We start from the raw sequence: 17,262 nt of genomic DNA, 5'->3' as shown, positions 1-17,262 counted from the left end.
GTATCGTCAAAAATTTAAGTAAATTATTCATTTCAGTGATGCTCAGTTGGGAAAGTTTAGGCTGATCAAGTACCTGAAGATGAGCCCTCAGTGGTCGAAACGCATCATATGTTTAAATAACAGTTAGGAAATTAATACAGCCACAGCAGCAACACTGTCAACAATGGAGAGAAAGATGAGAGATAAGACATCGGCAGGATTCTATTATGACTTGGATCCCGTGGCCTGTGAGTGACGCAGAAGGCTCTGCTGTGTGGATGTAGGCGGCCGGGCGTGATGTGCTTCCGAAGCTGGCCGGGCCACCGGCTGATGCGGTGGGCGCCGGCGGCGAAAGGGTGGTGGTGGGGTGGGGGAATTCTGGCGCGGCGGTGCGCGGCTGAGATGCGGGCGATAGCCGCCTTCCCTTCGCGTCGTACTTCCTGCCAGCCTTTCTCCCGGCGATTGTTGCAGCCGGCAGCGGCGCCTATAAAGCCACGGCAACGGGGCCGCGCGCCAGTGCACAACCACCCCTCCTAGACACCACTGCCGGTGCAGCCCACTGCTCCGAGAACCTTCAAGTAAGTGGCTCTGTTTACTCCCGGCGCTTTAGCCCAAGTAGCGTACGCCGGAGTAGCGGCAGATGGCCCACATGCTTACGCGGAAATTTTTTATCTTCCGCAGATACGCGCGTGTGGACTGGCGGACTTCACCAGGAACAGCTGCTCGTGTTTCCAGCGGCTCCGATTGCTTTCTACTCGCGAAATGCTCGTCGACATTCCGGCGAGAGTACTCGACGGTTCTCCACCTGACAAGACAGCGATGTGTGCCGGGGATGTATAACCAACAGGGTGTGTGCCTTTCGCCGGAAGTGATCTACCGTTACACTTCTACGTCCGTGTCCCGCAGAGATCGAGCACTAGCTTAGTCATAAAGGGTGGGGAAAGAAAACCAGCCTCTACCGCTGCTCAAGGATCATCCGTGCATCCTCCTCAACTGATACGAGCAGCGCGCAGAGGTTCTAAAGTGGGACGAACAGAGGGCGACTTGAGGCAACACCGACTCAAAAGAAGGCCTCGACGCTTGTTGGTGACGTCGAGTCAGCTACGCACGGCGAACGCCAGCTCTGTTGTAGGCATACACATAAAGGTGGTCTCTCCCTCTCTGACACAGGAAAACGTGAAACTATTGGCGGTAGTTGACCAACACACATTGTTCTGAGAGATTTCTGCAGTCAATAATTGTGCAATTCATTACACTTCTTAACAAATAGTGTACTCCTGAACTTAAATTTCCACCTGTTTTAAGGATCGACATACAAAAACAACTTCATGATCCAGCAGCAACAGAATTCGTGCTTCTTTACCTTATTTGTTAATCTGAGGAAGGTATGTTTGCACTGGGTTGCTTTTACAAGAAAATGCGAACATACTGGTGCTCTTCTTTGGGTATCTTGGTTGACTACGGGGTGAGGAGCACTGAATGTTAATCTTGCGATTGTACACGTTGGGGGACGGGGTGGGGAACAGAAGGAGAGGCAAAAGAGAGATACTTGTTTTATCAAATAAAATTTTTTCATCTTATAAAGTTTCTCCTTTTAGTTGCAAGAGGGGAATATTTATCTTTTCTAATGTGCATATTTAGAAAATTTTAAGCTCAGCACTATTTTCGATGTATGAAGGTATTTTGTTTCCTGCTTAGAATTCCTTCGTTGAAAACGACTGTAATCTAATGACTGGCAACAGTTGGACATTTACACAAGTAGATTAGTTCACATTTCCAGTGACGATGTCAAACGAAAATAAATAAATAAATAAAAGATACGAGTTCATTGTAAGGGGATTGGGGTAAGTTTCGATAACAAAATGGATCAAGTAAATATATTTACTTGAATGTAAAATTTACGAAGCTTGCAATGGGGCAAAGCATCTTCTCATATTAATCTACGTTTCTTACGACAGGATTCACTAATACAGAACTATGATCTTCATTTGTAGCTTTACAATAGTAAGAAAATCTTTCATCTAAATAAAACTGCAGAATCCAAAACAATACCAAACATTTTGTCCAAAAATAAGAGATTTATAGTGATACGCACGCCCAGGTGGTTCTGCCTTCAACAGACCTGGCGTTCGCCGTGCCTAGCTGACGTGACGTCACGAACAAGTGCCGAGGCCTTCCTTTGAGTCGGTGTTGCTCGAGGGCGCTATCCCCCTAAGAAATGCACTACTTTTATCAATTTATCACCTCGTTATGGTTTCACGGTCGTGCATCGACGACGAGAACAGGGCAAGTGCCATAACCAGATTTCCCACAAACTTCGATCAGTGGAAGAGGAGCCGAAATAAGCGAAACATAGGTCTCGCCTTATCCGTAAATACTCAACTGTTTCTTAGAAAACGGACGTCAAAGATTTCGGCGTGCTTTAAATGCCTTTTAGCGGGTGTTAAGCGCAGCCCAGCTGGCGGCAACGTGGCTAGCGCCGCAGTCTTTCTCTTTTGGGTCCCGTGTTCGAAACTCGATTACTGTTTTCATTTATTTTCTTCTTTATTTTTTCATTTATCAACACACGTCCGGAGAAGAGAACGTTTCTTATCAAGTTAGGGGATACGAGGGAGTTATGATTCAAATGGTTCTGAGCACTATGTGACTTAACTTCCGAGGTCATCAGTCCCCTAGACTTAGAACTACTTAAACCTAGCTAACCTAAGGACATCACACACGTCCATACCCGAGGCAGGATTCAAACCTGCGACCGTAGCGGTCGCGCGGTTCCAGACTGTAGCGCCTAGAACCGCTCGGGCACTTCGGCCGGCGGAGTTATATTACACATAAAATTACTAGTGGGTTTTAGAATAAGTATCACACGTTTATTACTGAGCGAGGTGGAGCAATGGTTAGCACACAGGACTCGCATTCCGCAGGACGACGGTTCAAACCCACATCCAGCCATCCTGATTTAGTTTTTCCGTGACTGCTGGGATGGTTCCTTCGAAAGGGTGCGACTGATTTCCTTCCTTACCCTGCCCCATTCCGAGCTTGTACTTTGTCTCTAATGACCTTGTTGTCGACGGGACGTAATACACTAATTTCCCCCTCCGCCTCCCACGTTTATTATACCGGGTGTATCAAAAAGAATGATCCGATTAAAAAAAAACATAACTATTATGTCATTTGAGATATGTGCGTGAACAACGTATTGCTGGGAAGAGCAAATCCTCGAGTTTCACATGGTTCCCGCTAGGTAGCAGAAGTGTGCGCCCTCTTCAGTTCTAGTGAAAATGTGTCGGAACAACAGATAGCGTTTTGTGTTCTACGTTTTGCGCAGTGTTCAGCTTGACTTATGTACTAGGTATGGTGTGGATCCTCCTACAGCCCAGAGCATAAGGCGGTGGCATGAACAATTCCGAGAAACAGGTTGTCTGTGTAAAGGAAAATCGCTGGGCCTTCCCCGAGTGTCTGACGCAGAAGTCGAACGCAACCGCCATAGTTTCACAAGGAGTCCGCAGAAATCCGTTCGCCGTGCAGCTCGACAGCCCAACATGGCCCCGATGTCCGTCTGGCGTGTGTTGCTTCGACGTTTACACATGAAACCATACAAAATTCAGCTGCTGCAAGCTCTTCGTCGAGGTGACGAATAACAACAACGTGTGGAGTTCTGTGATTGCGTTCTTGGCAAGATGGAGGATTACAGTTTCCTTCCACGCTTAGTGTTTAGTGACGAGGCTACGTTCCATTTAAATGGAAATGAGAACCGTGATAATGAGAGAATATGGGGTACAGAACAACCACGTGAAGTTCTACACCATGAGAGCGGCTCACCGAAATGTAATGTGTTTTGTGCAGCTTCATGGGAAAAGGTGTATGGTCCATTTTTATTTGCCGAGGACACTGTTACAGCAAGAAAACATCTCGATATGGTTGAGAACTTTCTTTTTCACACAGTTGGAGACTGATTCGAACGACTTCATTTACCAACAGGATGTGGCACCACCACACTGGCGTCGGGAAATGCGGGAATTTTTAAACCAAAGGATTACTGAACGATGGATCGTTCGCGCAGGACCAAATGATTCAGCCTTACATTACTGGCCTTCAAGGTCAACAGACCTGACTGTATTTGATTATTTCTTGTGGGGCTTAATGTGCCTCCATTACCAGCAACAATGAATGAACTGAGACATCGCATAACAGCAGCTGTAGAATCTGTAACTCAAGACCTGCTCACTGCAGTGTGGGAACAATTTGAATACGGAGTTGAGATATGCCGTGCATCTCAAGGAGCGCATAGTGAACACCTGTGAAAAGGTATGAAAAAACTTTTTGAGTTTCCCGTTCATCAAAAAATAAAATTCATTGTATACGTTTATTAGTTTCAGAAATATAGACGTGCCCAATCGGATGACTCTTTTTGATAGACCCTGTATAATATATGCGTGGATCGTTTTATCAGGGTTTACACTCTTATTAGTATATTTTATTCTCGAGGAAGATTTGGTGCATTTCCTTGGATGGTACCGATGGTAGAAACATTCGAAACATAGAAATTTCGAACAGAACGAGCATTGCGATAAGGTAGGATTGCCACTGCAAAATTTCTTCTCACTGGGGAAAGAAACTTTGCGAAATTCGCACAACGGACCACTTTTCATAAAATTGGCGCTTGCAATTGATTATGATTCAATATACACTACAGGAATTTCACGAAAAGCCACTTTTAAAAAAATCCATTCGGTAACAATTTTTTGTTCATTCACTAGACACACAGTTACTAGACGAATACGAACACCGTTATTTCATCATACATTGGGAAACATTCGTGTAGTAATCTTGCACTACCATTGCTAGATCAATAAATAACAAAAATAAAAATAAGAATCGAGTTTCGGACACGGGGCGAAAAAGGGTGAAGTCGCAACGCTAGCCACTGTGCCACCGCGTCAGTTCGACTACTTACTCGCTAAAAGGCACATAAAATACGTCGAAAACTCTTACCATTGTTTTCTCAGAGACGGTAGAATATCCACGGGTAAGCCGAGACTCGTGGTCGTTTATTTTGATTCTTGGCAAATCAGATTATGGCGCTTGCCGTGCTCTCCTCATAAGCTTGAGGGTAATAAGAACTTCACTCGAGCTTTACGAGGGATGGTCATAAAGTTTTAAATGTTTTTCTTTATTTTGTTCTTGAGACTGCTTTGATGCAGCTCTCCATCCTATTCTAACTTGTGCGAACCTCTTCATTCTTGGTCTCCCTCTATGAATGAATTCCTCCCTTCCCCACCACAACTTTTTCTAGTCAGATTCTGCCACGAATTTTTTCTCTGCAATTCTCTTCATTACTTCTTCATTAGTTAAATGATTTACCCATCTAATCTTCAGCATTCTTCTGTAGCACCATATTTCAGAAGCTTCTGTTCTCGCCTTGTCTGAACTGTTTCATCGTTGATATTTCACTTCCGTACATGGCAACACTTCAGGCAAATACTTTAAGAAAAGACTTTCTCACACTTCAATCTATATTCAATATAAACAGGCGTCTTCTTCATAAACGCCTTTCTGGCCATTGCCAGTCTGCATTTTATGTCCCCTCCACTTCGGCCGTCACCATCTACTTTCGTGCCCAAGCAACAAAACTCATCTACTACTTTAAGTGTCTCGTTTGCTAATCCAGTTCCCTCAGCATCACCTGATTTAATTAGTTTACATTCCATTATCGTTGTTTTGATTCTGTTGGTGTGCACCTTATGTCCTGACAAGAGCCTGTCCATTCCGTTCAGCTGTTCTTCCAAGACCTTTACGTGTGAAAGTTACAACGTCATCGTCAAGCTTCAACATTTTTATTTCTTGTCACTGAACTTTCATTCATACTCCAAGGTATTCTTTGGTCTCCTTTACAGCTTGTTGAACGTACAGATTGAATGACATAGGCGATAGGCTACAACCCTGCCTCATTCGCCTCTCAATCACTGCTCCCCTTTGATGCCCCTCGGCTCTTAAAACTGTTATCTGATTTCTGTACAAGTTGTAAATACCCTTTGGCTTCCTGTATTTTACTCTTCAAAGGAAATATTCCAGCAAACATTCTCTCTAACGTAGGTTTACCTTTGTTTATGAGAAGTCGTAAGGTCAGTAATGCCTTGCGTCTTCCTACATCTCTCGGGAATCCAAATTGATCTTCTCCAAGGACGGCAACTGCCAGTTTTTCCATTCTTTTGTAAAGAACTCGTGTTCAGTATTTTGCAACCATGTCTTATTAATGGAACTACTGTGGCGCGGAAGATTACGATGTGTACCTGCAGACGAGTACCTACAAACACAGAAAACATTAATTATGTAACTTTAGTTTTCCGAGATGATAATTAAAACTTAAGAGTTTAATTAGTTTTAAGTTTCAACTATTATTTCAGAAAAGTTAAGTTAAATAATTAATGTTTTCCTTGTTTGCAAATACACGTCTGCACGAACACATTGAAATCCCTCGCGTGACAGTAATGCCATTGACAATGTGGAGTATCGTACGATTATTCGCTTTCAGCGGCATCAGAAATGTCGCGGCTGCGTCACGACATTCCACTTTGGCTGGGACGTGCCATTTTGTTTTGATTCCTCTTGCGCCGTGCTACGTTACTGTGAGGACGAGGCAGGAGGATTTAATGTGTTCCTGCACTGCGGGCGTGTACCTGCAAACAAGCAAAACATTAATTGTGTAATTTTATTTTTACGAGGTGATAATTACAACTTTATAACCATCCCTTTATAAACTGAACAATCCTCTGATAGCTTTCAACATTATCGAATTAATATACTGAGAGGCTTATTTATTCCTCTACAATCTCTAACATGTATTCGGATAACTCAATCGAAGAAACTTCTTGTTCTTCTTCAGCCCATCTCAATCCCCTGCTGGATATAGGCATCCTGTATGTTTTCCCACTGACTTCTTTTTGAACCGCCGGACCGTCGTGTTCCAGCAATGAGCCTCACATCGACAAGTTATCTCATTTAGGGTCCTCCAGTACCTCTCCTGTGGTCCCTTTACCTCCAGTCACTAGCTCTTGATGCCCACCTGCTGCAATCCTGTCGAGCTATGTTTCAGACCGACTGCCACTTCAGTCTTGTAATCCTCTGTATGACGTATGTTACTTTTGGTCTCCTTCTGGTCCACAGCATCTGTCACTCCGTGGCTTGTTGTGTGCGCTGTAGCTTAGGGGCACTTGGGTTAGAGTCACGGTTACCGAAACGTAGGCTACAACTGATAGTAGGCGTATATCGTGGACCATAGCCTTCCGGTTATTTGGGACATCCATTTTGATCAGGACTAACTTCAGTTACGGGAACGCTCTGTCCTATCGTGCTAGGAATCTCTCCATTTCGGTTGTTTTTCCCTGCTTTAATCTCGCGGCACAGGAAGGCGTATTTATCAACAGCTTCTGTAGAATGGTTTCCGACTGTAAGTGGTTGGCTCTCTGGATTTAGTATTTTTGTTTTGCTGATGTTCATTTTCAAGCCAGTCCTTCAAGAGGCAATTTTTAGATCTTTGCCAGACTCTTTAACACTTCCAATTCTCCAATTACGAACAGATCATCATCGGAAAAGCTCAGATGGATGAGACATGATCTGCTGATTTTTATTCTTCTGTTATTCCACTCCAGTGATCTAAATACATCTCCCAACGCAACGGTGAACATTTTCGGAGAGATGGTGTCAGATTTGGCGAACTCCTCTGCCGACTGGGATTTACTGGTGATAAGGTAGTCACCCACTCTGATCGTCAATGTTACCTTATCCTAGACATATCTCATGAACTTTATATAATTTGAATTTATCCTGGCAGTTTCAATAGCCTTCATGATTGACAAATCTTCACACAGTCGAGAGCTCTCCGATAAAGTCCGTATGAATCCTGGTATTATATTCAGTTGTCTTCTCGAGGAGAAGACTAATATTCTCGATGTGATCCACGGTCAAAAATTTTTCTGGAATCGCGCTTGTTCAACAGTATGATAATAAAATTCTCTGAGTCACTTTGTTACAGTTTTAGTCAGATTTGTAAAGATGTGATAATAAACTGACTGGACGGCAGTTCGCCAAGTTTTATTCAACAGTCTTTTTGAAGGGTAGTACCACTTCAGCATTTTTCCATTTTTCTGGTATTCTTCGAGATTTGATCCACTTTTAGATTAGCATTCTCACAGCTTCGAATAGCTTACTTCCACCTAGTTTCAGCATTTCATTTAGCATACCCCGCTCTGCGGCCTGTTTGTTTTTAGCTAGTTGTTCATACGTGGCTACTTCCAGTGCTTCTCCCTTTGTATCATTCGGGATTACACGTTCTTCCTCGTGTAGCCTGCCAGTCGAAGGGTTCACCTTTGCTTCCGAGTAGAATGTTAGTGCAATTTTTAAATTAGTTCGTGAGTCGCTGAAGTGGCGTCAAACAAAAAGGCGCCCGAACAACACCTTACCGAGTCTCCCAGCCAAAAATACCATACCATCATTTCATTCATTTATTCAATGATAATAATCCAGCAAATTCACATTCTCTACAGCTCACGACAGTTCAGACACTAGGCTCACACCTGCGAAATCTGCACTCAAATCTTTTAGTGGGCGTATTTAATTGAAGAATTCCATGGTTTTCTTGCTCGACGCCTAGAGAATCTTGCGCTGATTTCTTTGAAAAGGACTGCGCGCGTTTTCAGACGCATCTTCTGACAGTACAGATAGGTACCAGTTATGTTGTTACAGAAACTTTACTCTACGCTATATGGCATTTCAAAGTTGAACACTGATATTCACTGACTCTGCAAAAGTGTCAATTGCACTGTACATATAATCTGAACGCTTTTAGAATGAAATTTTCACTCTGCAGCGGAGTGTGCCCTGATATGAAACTTCCAGGCAGATTAAAACTGTATGCCGGACGGAGACTCGAACTCGGGACCTTTGCCTTTCGCAGGCAAGTGCTGTACCAACTGAGCTACCCATGCATGACTCACGATGCGTCCTCACAGCTTCAGTTCTGCCAAGCAGAGCACTTGCCCGCGAAAAGCAAAGGTCCCGAGTTCGAGTCTCGGTCCGGCACACAGTTTTAATCTGCCAGGAAGTTTCTGATCGCTTCTAGACTATGCAAGACATCTTACGGTGCGTGACTCAGAGTACTTCGGCTGCTACCATCATTTTCCCGTTTTCTACTTCCATTCACGAGTGCAGAAAAAGAGCTACAGGTGAGTCTCGATATGACGTAGTTTCTCCTTTGTGTCCGTTACCATCGTTTCGTGAGAACTACACTGATCATCCAGGACATTGTGACCACCTACCTAAGAGCCGGTATGTCCACCTGCGGCAGGGTTAACAGCGCCGACCCGTCGTGACAGGGAAGCAATGAGATCTCCGTTGATCCATTATGGAACGTGGGACGACGGCTGGCATGAACTTCTTGATCAAATAATTTACCAACAGCCGTATGATTTGTAGAAGTTTATTTTATTTTATTAACTTCTATGTGCTACCAGTTTCGGCATTACATTGATGCCATCTTCAGGCCCCACTCGTCATAGCCGGAAAATAGCTATACGCGGAAAAAGCCATATAATTGGACCCGTGAATGAATCGTCCTGCAATAGCTCTTGGTGGTCAGGCGACACAGACTTCAGTGTATAGGGATTTTACGGCTATGACGAGTGGGCCCTGAAGATGGCATCAATGTAATGCCGAAACTGGTAGCACATAGAAGTTCATAAAATAAAATAAACTTATACAAATCATACGGCTGTTGGTAAATTATTGCATCAAGAAGATGGAAGCAATGAGGTCTTGGTAGGTCGATGGATGGGTTTAACACCACATCTGCACACACAAGTCAGCTAATTCTCGTAAATTCGGAGGACGGTAGCGGTGGGCTGTGACGTCACGTTAATCACATCTCAGATGTGTTCGATTGGGTTCAGATCATATGAGCTGGGGGGGGGGGGTCATCAATTGGAACTCGCCACTGTGTTCCTCTAATCACTCCATCACACTCCTGACCTTGTGATATGGCGCATCATGTTGCTGAAAAATGCCGCTGTCGCAGTGGAAACATGATCGCCATGCAGAAGTTCTCGTGGTCTGCAACCAGTGTACAGTACTACTTGCACGTCATGGTGCCCTGCACGAGCTCCACTGGTCCCTTAGGTGGCCATGTGAATGGTCCCCAGGGCATAATGGAGCCGCCGCCAGCATGTCTTCGTCCCACGCTACGGGTGTCAAGGAGCTGCTCCCCTGGAAGACGACTGATTCGTGCTCTCCCATCTGCGTCATGAAGGTATCTTCACCATCACACCATGCACCGCTCTGCCACCATGTAACCCCAACGTCCAGTGCCGGTGGTCACGTGCCCGTTTCAGTCATTACTGATCTCGTGGTGTTAATCGGCACATGCATGGGTGTTCTGTGCAATGTGTGTTCAGACGCACTTGTACTCTGACCAGATATTAGTTCCGCCTCAGTTCGCCGCCTGTCCTGTTTCACCAGTCTGCCCAGCCTACGACGTCCGACATGTGTAATGACGGATGGCCGCCCAACCCCACGAACATTTGGCTTGATTTCACCTCGATTTCGCCACGTGGTGAAAACACCACTGCACTCCTCAGACACCCGACACGTCTTGAGCCCCCCGGACCAACAGAATCAGCCCTTGGTCAAACTCACACAGATCGCTCGTCTTCACCGTTCTACACACAGACAGCACACTCAGTGATACTGCAGCCATCCTGCCTGTGTCTGACCGGCAGGCACTCCTCGCCAGGTGTCGCTGCTATCACCTGGACGGGTTCATATCGGTAGTAGATCGGTGGACATAATGTTCTGGCTGATCAGTGTACGTGTGGAAAAGTAATATATTACCTGACAGATTTTGTAGCGTACGCTGTCCGCTAAGCACAAAGCCTCTCCTTGTTCTCCATGAGCACTCCGTCACGATCTCCCTCCTACTGAATTGACCAACCTTTCAACCGAAGCGCAATCGAAACGAGCTGCCCTTCTCTGGATCTTACTAATCTCTTCTATTGAATCTCCCTGGAAATGGTCGAAGGCTGACGGAAAAAGCTCCATTATACACTACTTGCCATTAAAATTGTTACGCCAAGAATAAATGCTGATGATAAACGAGTATTCATTGGACAAATCTATTATATTAGAACTGACATGTGATTACATTTTCACGCAATTTGGGTGCATATATCCTGAGAAATCAGTACCCAGAACAACCACCTCTGACCGTAATAACGGCCTTGATACCCCTGGGCATTGACTCAAACAGAGCTTGGATGGCGTGTACAGGTACAGCTGCCCATGCAGCTTCAACACGATACCACAGTTCATCAAGAGTAGTGACTGGCGTACTGTGACGAGCCAGTTGATCGGCCACCATTGACCAGACGTCTTCAATTGGTGAGAGATCTGGAGAATGTGCTGGCCATGGCAGCAGTCGAACATTTTCTGTATCCAGAAAGGCCGGGACAGGTCCTGCAACATGCGGTCGTGCATTATCCTGCTGAAATGTAGGATTGCGCAGGGATCGAATGAAGGGTAGAACCACGGGTCGTAACACATCTGAAATGTAACGTCCGCTGTTCAAAGGGCCGTCAATGCGAACAAGAGATGACCGAGACGTGTAACCAATGGCACCCCATACCATAAAGCCGGGTGATACGCCAGTTTGACGATCACGAATACGCGCTTCGAATGTGCGTTCATCGCAATGTCACCAAACACGGATGCGACCATCATGATGTTATAAACAGAACCTGGTTTCATCCGAAAAAATGACGTTTTGCCATTCGTGCACCCAGGTTCGTCGTCGAGTACACCATCGCAGGCGCTACTGTCTATGACGAAGCGTCAAGGGTAGCCGCAGCCATGATTTCCGAGCTGATAGTCCATGCTGCTACAAACGTCGTCGAACTGTTGGTGCAGATGGTTGTTGTCTTGCAAACGTCCCCATCTGTTGACTCAGGGATCGAGACGTGGCTGCACGATCCGTTATATCCATGCGGATAAGATGCCTGTCATCTCGACTGCTAGTGATACGAGGCCGTTGGGATCCAGCACGGCGTTCCATATTACCCTCCTGAACACACCGATTCCATATTCTGCTAACAGTCATTGGATCTCGACCAACACGAGCAGCAATGTCGCGATACGATAAACTGCAATCGCGATAGGCTACAATCCGACCTTTCTCAAAGTCGGAAACGTGATGGTTCGCATTTCTCCTCCTTACACGAGGCATCACAGCAACGTTTCGCCAGGCAACGCCAGCAACTCCTGTTTATGTATGAGAAATCGGTTGGAAACTTTTCTCATGTCAGCACGTTGTAGGTCTCGCCACCGGCGCCAACCTTGTGTGAATGCTCTGAAAAGCTAATCATTTGGATATCACAGCATCTTCTTTGTGTCGGTTAAATTTCGCGTTTGTAACACGTCATCTTCGAGGTGTAGCAATTTTAATGGCCAGTAGTGTATATTACCTGACAGGTTTTGTAATATACGCTGTTCGCTAAGCAAAAAGCCTCTCTTGTTCTGTATGAGCACTCCATCACGTTCTCCCTCCAATTGAACTGACCAACCAATCAACCGAAGCGCCATCGAAGTGAGCTGACCTTCTCTGGATGTTACTTATCTCTTCTACTGAATCTTCCTGGAAATGGTGGTAGGCTGTCGGAAAATGCTCCATTATAGTTCTTTTGTCAGTTAACTATCTTTTTAATTTCTTCCCTAGAATCGGCAACTGCTATTTCTACAACTAACTTTATGCGATTATTCCACTTGAGATGCTTTTGAGTGGATACTGCTGGATGTTCTGTGGCTGTTCCGGTATCCCCCCCCCCCCTGCCATCAAGATCGAAACTTCATCCGAATGGCATTGCACGACTGAAATGCGTCCTTCTCGGCTCTGGAGCAACAGTGGAACGGTGTAACACATCGCACACTATTGGCGGTGACAGACCATCGCCCTTTACTATGGCATGGGTTACGTCTGCGTTGCCCACTTCTCTACCTACCTTTGATGGATGTGCAGAAACATGCTAGACGGCACTGTTGCATGAAACGACGTCACTGGAGACAGGAATGTCATTAGACAATGTTTCCGGGCCAATCAGGTGATGTTTGAAACTTCCTGGCAGATTAAAACTGTGTGCCGGACCGAGACTCGAATTCGCAACCGTTGCCAAGGACGGGGCGAGAGTCGTGCTTGGGTAGCTCAGTTGGTAGAGCACTTGCCCGCGGACTGTAAAGGTCCCGAGTTTGAGTCTCGGTCCGGCACACAGTTTTAATCTGCCAGGAAGTTTTATATCAGCGCACTCTCCCTTGCAGAGCGAAAATCTCATTCAGGTGATGTTTGTTTGAAAATGATGGCCGCATTCTGGTTAGCTGCACACAGGGGGAACGCCATCACAGCGACAGCATTCGCACGAGACACACAGCGCCTTATGTTGTCGGGTGACGTGGGCGACAACCACGAACTGCAGTTGATGCGTGTCCTGAGTACTGTGGAAGATGTGACCCACGTGAATGGTGCCCTGCGACCTCTAGCCGTGCCCCTTCTGCACGACATCCCACACGCCAGTTTTCAGCAAGACAATGCACGACCGCACGATGCTGCACGAACACGTGCCTTCTTGGCGTCACAGGGTGTCATACTTTTTCCCTGGTCCACCACGTCACCAGACTTGTCGCCAAACGGGAATGTACGGGCTATGATGACAAGACGGGTGCAGTGTTGTGGCCCACTGCCAACCCCCACAGATGAATTCTGGAACAAAGTGAATGCGGCATGAATAGCTGTACCACAGGACGCCATTCACGCCTTACACGTGTCGATGCCATCACGCATGTAACAAGTTATCAGGGACCATGGTGGACCCTGCGCCTACTAGGCAACAGGGCACGAGCTCAAATGTTCTGCAGACAATGCAAATGTAGAAAGTCGTGCTTCGGTAGCTCAGATGGTAGAGCACTTGCCCGCGAAAGGCAAAGGTCCCGAGTTCGAGTCTCGGTCGGGCACACAGTTTTAATCTGCCAGGAAGTTTCAATGCAAATGTACATCACCTGCGCATATGAACATCCTATCTAGTTGTTCAAGGTGTTCTGTTTCTTCTGAACGTGAATGTAAATAAAAGTCTGACATTCACTTACCGACATCTTGCTGCTCGTGTCCACTTTGCACAACATTAGCTCGATCAGCCTCTCCAATGCGTTGAAATGGTTCAGATAGCTCTGAGCATTATGGGACTTTAACATCTGACGTCATCAGTCCCCTAGAACGTAGAGCTACTTAAAGCTAACTAACCTTAAGATATCACACACATCCGTGCGCGAGGCAGGATTCGAACTGCGACCGTAGCAGCCGCACGGTTCCGGACTGAAGCGCCTAGAACCACTCGGCCACAGCGGCTGGTTCCAACGTATTAGACGGGCGTGACTGATTCTGGTGGCCAATAACAAGCGCTATTTATACGTGCTACGTTAGATTATCTTCCTCTCCCATTTTACATATGTATCCGTAAATTAAGCTACTTTTCCCTAGGGACGCCAGCCGATACTTAACTGCATTGCCTGTGATGTTTGTTCAGGCGCAGACTGTCCGCTAGTGGGCACAGGACAATTTTCCGAGGCGCGCCTAAAGCAACGTGCGTGTCTGGTAAGCATTCCTCAACATGTCAGCAAGACATTAAAGTTCAGCCACCGGCGTATGTAAATCGGAGGGAGATTATGCGCAAAAGCGTAATAGGCCGGGTATAACGGTGATTACGATACGAGTGGCCTCGTGGGCCAACACCGAAGCGTAACGCAGTCTCTAAGACTGGCTTGAGAAAGACGTCGATGACGTCGTCCGTCCACTCAGTGGGACGCCGGCAGCTCTGCCGGAGGTTACAGCGCAGAGAGGCCCGCGATCGATAAAATGTTGAAGTGAGGCGTCGCCTAAGAACATGTCTCCTTCCCCGCTTTCTTGTCAAACCCCCCCCCCCTCCTGCACCGTATTTTATTCATCTACTCGGAAGCATAACCAATGAGACTAATACTTACGTCTCCAGCTACTTTCCGGTAACTAGAATAGCTGGAACGATAGATAGTCGTTAAACTTTCCTTTTAAATGTGAGTTTAAGTGTAAAACTATGAAGAAGATGGCAGTATATCGTTTTAATGTAACAGGTGATTGCCTGATTGCGCCAGGGTTCCCCATAAGAAAAGAAAGCCACACACATTTATTATTAATATGCGCTATCCGTGATCTTTACTTTCACTTCAAGAAAAGCTTAACGGAGGTGAGAGATACAACTTGAATTTATTAAGGACAAAGGTGCAATTACAAATATTTCAGGAATGCGTGATTTCTGATTCTGATATTTGTTTAGCATGTATTTACAGCGCTTAACTTAGATTTCATTCTATTCCAGCAGCACATATGCTAAGCTCCTTTTTACCATATACTCCTCTGTTTTCAGTGGATCGCCTGATCTGAAGAGAGATTTGGCTGCACTAGAACATTGTGATTTTTCTGCTGCTCTCGTAATACAAGTGTTAATGTGCCGGAGAAGAAGATTAGGATCGATGAAGTGTGGTTTGTATCTTCGTAGAGTTCGTGATTGTCTTGTACTTCTGAAGTATTTCTGTTACCCCAACTATGAATTCTCAGCTGACTTGAGTGAAAAATGAATGCACGGTTTTCTATGTCAAGATAGGAGTGCAAGGACAAAGAGGAAATTTATAGAGTGGGAAACAGTTTTTCGTGAGTACGAAATGCTCTTATTTTCCAAAGCAGTCTATATTTACAGAAGCGCGCAGCGTCCAATGTGTTGTTTTGTTTTGGGGATGAGAGGGGGGGGGGAGGGAGAGGTGCTTAGTGGGGAACAATTATGCTTCTGAAACTTCCTGGCAGATTAAAACTGTGTGCCGGACCGAGACTCGAACTCGTGACCTATGCCATTAGCGGGCCAGTGCTCTACCAACTGAGCTAACCAAGCACGACTCACGCGTGGCATCTTGTATCGAATCGCGACCAGCGCGGAAGTTGGCACAACATTTCACAACTGTTGTTTTTGACAGACATGCTGTCCCATCATGTTCTTCATTCTCCTATGGATTTCTAACGGTTTTGATCCTTCGAAGACCAAGAGGAGAGTACAGCACGCTGCTTCTGTTTGGACGACTTTCGCAAGAACGTCGCCACAGTTCACATTTCCACATCACCGCACGCAAGTTGGAAAGACACGGGTGCCACTCCAATCCATTTCTTACATGTCGGTGCTTATATACCGGCATTGGATTTTGCGCTACGTTGCATATACGCTGCGGCAACGCCCTCAAACTGAAACTGTTTGATTACCCCGTGGTTTTACAGTTGATGGGAAATTCAACATACGAATATACACCCAATCTGTTGCACGTAACTGGTGGGAACAGTGACCGAGGTTTCGACGCCTTCTAGGGGCGTCTTCATCAGAGTGAAATTTTGATAAATTGTAAAATTGCATTGCTAGAAAGCAATGGTCAGAATTTAGAGCAGCTACGAGCAAGTCAAAAGTCAAATAAAACGTTCTAGCCTTTGCCACGACTGCCCAGCTGGGAACAACATTAGGTCTGACATTGTTCCCAGCTGGGCACTCGTGGCAAAGGCTAGAACGTTTTATTTGACTTTTGACTTGCGCGTAGCTGCTCTAAATTCTGACCATTGCTTTCTAGCAGTGTAATTTTACGATTTATCACAATTTCATTCTGATGAAGATGCCGCTAGTAGGCGTCAAAACCTCGGTCAATGCACCCTCCAGTTATGTGCAACCAGTTGGCTGGATAATCGTATGTTGAAACTAGTATACGGTTGCTGAGTAACAGCCATGTTCAAAACTGTAAGACTGGAACTTAGTTCCGAGAAAAGCAAAGGGCATGTTGTCTAAGTTAATGCCAAACAAACCTACGGACTCATGTTCTGGATAGCTGCACAGGTGGCATCGCAGTACCAGGGTAACAGGGTACGAAGCGAAGCCGACCAGACAACTACCCACAGGGGAAGTGTATCGCTCTGTCTGGTGGAGCCATTCCCAAACTGAAGGAGTAACGCGACGACAGACACCTTCACATCCCTTCAGCTTGCCAATAAAATCACAAAACATCGTTAGTGGAAGCAGTGAACAAGATTCGTCGAGAAACCCTCAGCTTCCTGAGAAGAACAATTTTTTCTTCCCACCATCATCTTGTAAAAGACTTATAAGCCAGACTGCATACTGACGGAGTATCAAGGAGAGA

General features: G+C 45.7%; 1 long non-coding RNA gene across 1 annotated transcript in view; it reads left to right on the top strand.

The window, feature by feature from the left end:
• Window positions 1–500: 500 nt before the first annotated feature.
• LOC126355133 (uncharacterized) overlaps window positions 501–17,262 on the top strand; it is a 40,476-nt gene continuing 23,714 nt past the window's right edge. The window contains exons 1-2 of the long non-coding RNA XR_007565463.1: window positions 501–557; window positions 661–827. This is a non-coding gene — a long non-coding RNA (uncharacterized LOC126355133). The remainder of the gene's footprint in view (window positions 558–660; window positions 828–17,262) is intronic.

The sequence above is a fragment of the Schistocerca gregaria genome, chromosome 3 (assembly GCF_023897955.1).
Source record: "Schistocerca gregaria isolate iqSchGreg1 chromosome 3, iqSchGreg1.2, whole genome shotgun sequence".
Classification (NCBI taxonomy): domain Eukaryota; kingdom Metazoa; phylum Arthropoda; class Insecta; order Orthoptera; family Acrididae; genus Schistocerca; species Schistocerca gregaria.
Note: the sequence above shows the minus strand (reverse complement) of the source record. Positions and strands in the feature narration are given on the sequence as shown.